We start from the raw sequence: 6,274 nt of genomic DNA on the forward strand, positions 1-6,274 counted from the left end.
ACAATTATTGAAGATTCATAAAGAAAGAGATGAAAAGCATTGATAATTATCAGGTAAATGCCAAGCACATGATATGATATTATATGTATAGATATGTTGATATAAAATTAAATATCCTTCAGTATAGAAATTAAATTTAAATTATCGTTTCGTATACACTCCTACTTCCTCTCTCAAGAGGAGTATTCTTCTTTATCTATTATTCACCGTAACTGGTTGCTAAGTATTCTATCGTTACATATAATAAGGTACAATATATTTTTAATTTATTCAATTGTTATTAATCTGGAAATTTTGAAGTTGTGGAGTAATTTAAAAAGCTAATTATAGCAAGAATGCGTTCTACGTAAAATTTTAGTGTCAATTTGCAAGGGTTTTTTGAGCGAAAGCTCTTAACAAATATTAATTTTGGATCAAGTTTATTTTATGTTCTCTCTTAGCTATAATGTAAGTAAATACGACTCTGAACTCAAGCTATTTAAATACTCTCGTTTTTCACATTCCTGTGCACATTTGCCTTCTGTTAAGCGAAAAGCTGTCAGCGAAATGTCAGTTTTGATTATGACAACACTAAGGGATTTGTACCCGCTTTGTCGTCAATTCGTTCATGCAATAAAGAAGGCTAAAATGCATCGTCTTTCTCACGCAGTAACAACTCGCAACCGATAGTTGTTTGTTAAGGTTAGGCCGATTAAAATTTCGTATTTTGGTAAACATCGTGACAACTTAGAGGTATTTAATATCTACATATATCTAATAATAATATAGTAATAAAAAAAGAATGAGAGATATGCGAAGAAATTCTGGCTTCCGTCTGTTGCGTCAGCAAATTACTTACATTTTTTTATACTCTTGCAACATGTTGCTACGTAGTATAATAGTTTTGTCCACCTAACAGTTGTTTGTATCACCTGAAATTATACGAGCAAGCTATAATGTTATATATATATAAATGATCAGGGTGTTGAGATGAGTCGAAATCCGGATGTCTGTCTGTACGTTCGTCCGTCTGTCTGTGCAAGCTGTAACTTGAGTAAAAATTGAGATATCGTAATAAAACTTGGTACAAGTGTTTTTTGGCAAAAACGTAAAGTCACGCCATTTATCGAAAACCTATAAAATGTCATAACTAAGCAACAAATTAAGATATAAACCCATTATTTGGTATAGGAGATTGCAGTAGAAAGGGACATCAGTGAATTAAAGATATTGAAAATGACCATGCCCTTTAGTAGGTTTAATGTACATATCTCCTAAACTATTCAAGCAACAATAACCGAATTCGCTTAGGAAAAATTCCATTAGAATCCTTACCAAAACTGTGTAAATGGATGAAATCGAATTATAATCCCGCGCTCTCCCCATATAACGGTTTTTTTAAAACTACTTAAAGCGGGGTAAATCAGTAACCAAATGCGCTAGAGACATTAAATTTTACGACCAGGATGAAGTTTTAAAGTGGGCTTTATAAGAGCCGGGGTAAAATTTAGACGATGAGCGTCGCATCGCCGATATTTAGGTGAAAACTCATATCTTAGGATCTACTGGACCAATTTCAACCAAATTTGGTATATAACATAATCCTGATGAGCCTATGTCACAATATCTCAAATCGGACTATAACCACGCCTCCTTACCATATAGCACAATTTTAAATTCCATATGATTCTCTCACTTTCCAGTGCACAAATCAAGTATAAAATGTCCGGTTACACCCGAACTTAGTACTTCCTTACTTGTTACACATACATATTTTACTTATATATGTGGCGTGTGCAAGCTAAAATTTGGCAAATTATTTCTTCTTTCACGTAGCATTTGCATGCGTGTCAAATTCTTGCTGTTGTTGTTTTCAATTTTCTAAAAAATTTTAGTGTCTATCATACACAATTTCCAAATTCTATTTCAAATTAATTTACGCGTATACTCGGGTATGTATGAATTATTTGAATATGAAGCGTCCACAATTCCGTCTATTCAATGCCGCCCACGCGTTTCTTTTTCATGTGGCGTCAGTCAGCATCACACAATCCTTTTAGGTTTTTGATTCTCGCAATTTTTCTATTTTTTTGCTGATCGTTCAAGGTTGCTGCTTTCTTAAAAAATTTTATATATTGTGCATACATATATATGGTATATATAATAATTCATATGAGTATATGTATGAATGTATTATATATCACGGCAGTTTATTTTATACCTTCTTTTCGTTTATCGCGCTGCGGTATTTAATTGCATTGATGATTAAAAATTGAAACAATTGGTTGGTTTAAATGTTTCCTTGAAAATTACTCGCATTTGTTGACTTTTACAGTGTGCATATATTTTTAATACCAACGTACTGTGCGGAATGTATGTTCATCATCACAATTAGTTGCAATTGGTTTGTGCGATGCTTTTCGCCTTCACATTGACATTCAAAGTGGACCAATGAGCGCTCTGTGGATGTTTGGTGATTCAGGTCCAAAACAGTAATAATGAAATCGTAGTATGGAAATGTTCATGACGGCTGCGTCTGGTTATTCTAGTTATTAATCGAGAAAAATGTCAACGTGATTTTAGGACCTTTGCCGTATGCTTCGTCGTTATCCTGTTGGAAGACACACTTAAGTGGTATTTCCCATTCAGCATGTAGCAGCATTACGGCCCCAAACCAGCAGCAGAAAAGCATCTCCAGACCATGACGTAGCCACTATGTTTGACTGTTTTTAGACAATAGGAATTTTTAAGACGTTTATTTCGTGGACGTCGCACCTAACACAAGCCATCACTTCCTACCAATTTAATTTTGACTCACATTGAATAGAACAGTTTTCGGCTTGCTTATCGGCCATTCCATATGATCTTTAGCCAACTGTAATCGTCTTAGTTGGTTACGTTTGCTAATAAGCGTATTCTTCACGAGTCGGTAACTGCGTAAATCCGCGTCATTCAGGCGACGAGCGACCGTTCGTGAGCAGATTGATAACCCAAGCTCCTTTACCAAATGCGGAGCTCAAAGCGCAAAGGAAACTTTTTTACTTCTTTTACAATTGCGCTGTCAGTTTTTTCATCAAATCATTTTGGTCGGCCGTTTCTAATATAGTTTGAAATTATTCGTTTGATTGAAAACTTATACTTTATAGAAATTTATTTTTGAGAAGTTCTTTGTCACAAATTTAAAAAAAAACATATTTTTACAAAAAATTCAGCGCAAAATTTATGCTCAGTAAGTGTTTCAATCAATACAAACTCAATACAGTTAGAAAAAGAAACAAAGTTTGAGTATTTTTTACAGTTATATAGTTAAACAAACAGATTTGCAATTGTTTTGTCGCGGCGAATTGCCATACATTTTAAATTGTTTTTAAATATAACCGGCAAAAGAAAAAAGATCGCAATGATCATTTTAGAAACAAGAAACAAAAGGCAATTCGAAGGAAAATTGGGATTGTAAAGAAAAAAATCGAGGACTTCGCTCTAGTTGAAAATGTTTCGCCCGATACTACGTACGTATTAAATGTGTGACTCTCAAACATAGGCGACAAGTGTTTGCAATATATATCTGAGCGGATCACTTGTCATCGAGTTATTACTGCAGCAAATTCAAAAAAGGTGTATCGAGAAAAATGCGTTTAAAAAGAAACTGTTAGAGCACGTTGAACTGAGAGGCTACACTTTGGAAGCCTGTTACTCAAAAAATATTTGAAATAATCATAGAAAAGTATGTAATTTTTAAAGATATAGATTATCGAAACATGTAAAAATTCAACAAAAAAAAAAAAAAATTAAAAACTTCACACTAAGTGTGCCCCTTAAAGAATAATGGCGGCTGTCTTGTAGTTAGGAAGTTTCCCACCTTCATGTTTCTTCTGAGCTATATGACACATTGCTGTCTTCTTTGGACTATTCACGGATATCACTATTATTTTATAAAATAAAATAAAATTAGTAATGTTACGTTAATTCAGTGTAGTTACATTAAAATGTACCATCTGGTCAAATTTGACCCGGATTAGTGCATGTAACCTGCGCGCGTAGACCGAATCGATAAACAATCTTTTTCTAGATTGGTAAAACTTTCTTATGCTCGTGAGAAGTTAGATCAACATAACGTAAGTTTTTTGGCAGCTGTTTCCTTACGACGCGAAAAGTTTGTCCGGCGATTTTTACCATGAAAAATATATTGAACGAGCTTGCTTGAAATTTTGTGTTTTCAATGGAATCATGGCTACGGAATCTTTGAAAATGTTGCAGAAGTGTTTTGGGGAGAATTCGATTATATCAGTAAAGATCGTGAATTCATCGAAAACCACCTCACCACCGTCAATCCACCTCTGTTAATGACGGTAACATCAAAAAGTAAAGAAACAATGCTTGGTATTCGTAGTGTTGGCATCAGAGAGATAGCTGAGCATCTCAACATCCCTTATGTATCGACCTAACATATTTTGTGTATTGTTTTGGGTATGCATCGTGTTACTGTTATACTCGTACTAAAAAACCTGAATCTTTTGCAAAGACGACGTCGAATAGAGATTGCAAAAAAAAATGCTTGACAACGTACCTGAAGCCCTTACATTCATCAGACGTATCATTACTAGTGACGAGACCCGACGCACTGAAGTCCATCCCAGTTCATAACAGTGTATAGAAAATTTGATTAATGATTGGCATGCTTGTATTGGCTCAAAAGAAGCCTATTTGAAGGCGATAATAACGACTTGCATATCTATTTTTGTCAGTCCGGTCAAACTTGTTCTGAGTTTATATTTTAGAGTTTATGTACAAAAGTTGTGGAAGAATTTTTTTCCGAATTTTAATTCTATAGATTTTTTGGACAAATAAAGTTATGTTCATATTAATAGCAGTGTGAGTTGGAATATGTTTTAACGCTAAAAACCATTTGCAATAGCAATTCAATTTGTGTTTAATAATTGTCATAATCGTAAAAAAAAAATATTGATTCCAGGTTGCCCCAAGTAATCGTAACCCTACTTTCGATGACGTTTCACGGAGATTAAATTTTTTGAGTTGTTCATAAAAATAGCTGTACTGAAAAATTTATATATAACTTGGACTTGAAGGATTTTACTACTGTTAAGACAACTTAATAAGAATTGTTTAATACAAAAAAATTAAATCAAGGTAAAAAGGTATACATGTCCGCTCCAAACCAAGCAAGTTTGTGCATATGTACATGTACATATATTTTTCATAATAAATACTCTAGTTTACTTGATCCACATGGAAGCATAGACACGTAAGAGCCCATCATGCGAAAAAAATGTATCTTTTCGATGAGAAACGAAGTCATAGTTTGAAATTTTGATAAAAAGTAAAAAGAAAAAAACATATGCACTTACCTACATACTATATCAACCTGATTCATAGAGTCAAAAATGTTGACACGTGTAGCAGATAAATGTGAGCGCGGCGAAAGGTAAACATACTTGCTTATAATATATGTATGTAGGAGGGGCATATATGGGGGCACATGCCTGTGTACAAAGAAGCTTTGTACGAATAGTGAAGATTACATTTAAGTTCATGAGAGAATGTGGGAGAGATACGAAACTGACACAAATATAGAAATACATTCATATACATACATACATATGTACATACGATATGCGATCGATTTTTACTGATTTACGTTGTATAAATATTGACTAATATTTTGAAGGCAGTGGGTTCGATTCCACACCGCCGAAACGTAGCAGATATTTGATTGATTGAGCATTTCCACCTAATGGTGATTGCTTACCAACTGATAATAACTAGTCTCTAAGCACATTTTGGCGTAAAGGGTTTAGGCAACTCTAATATTTTCTAAAACCCAGTTTTTTGGCTTTAAATAAAAACATTTTTTTTTTTTCAATCTGCTACTACTAGGCATAGGGGCAGTTAGTTGAAGCACCTAAAATGTTTTTTTTTTCGAAACTGCGTTTTTCAAATGGTACTAGGAGACTATCCGAATATTTATTTAAAATTTTAACTGCAGCTTCACTGTAATATAATACTTAGTAAACTACTTAGCATTTGTTATTATTGCAACTTTTTTTCATAAACAATTTTTACCAATTTTTATACTCATACAACATCCTGCACCAGAGAGTATAATAGTTTTGTTCATCTAACGGCTGTTGGTAACATCTAAAACTAATCGAGTTAGGTATGGCATTATACGTATGTATGTGTATATAAATTACCCGATGACAAAACAAGTTTAATTCCGAGTGACTGTCTTTCTGTCTGTCCGTCCGTCAATGCGTGCAAGATATAACTTGAGATC

At 33.7% G+C, this 6,274-nt stretch overlaps 1 long non-coding RNA gene across 1 annotated transcript; it reads right to left on the minus strand.

The window, feature by feature from the left end:
* Positions 1-343: 343 nt before the first annotated feature.
* Positions 344-2,960, minus strand: LOC118681460 (uncharacterized). The gene is made up of 3 exons (XR_011396543.1): positions 1,920-2,960; positions 1,638-1,860; positions 344-911 (listed from the first exon to the last, which is right to left on the minus strand). It is a non-coding gene; the product is annotated as an uncharacterized lncRNA (long non-coding RNA).
* Positions 2,961-6,274: the final 3,314 nt, after the last annotated feature.

This window comes from Bactrocera oleae, chromosome 5 (assembly GCF_042242935.1).
Source record: "Bactrocera oleae isolate idBacOlea1 chromosome 5, idBacOlea1, whole genome shotgun sequence".
NCBI lineage: Eukaryota > Metazoa > Arthropoda > Insecta > Diptera > Tephritidae > Bactrocera > Bactrocera oleae.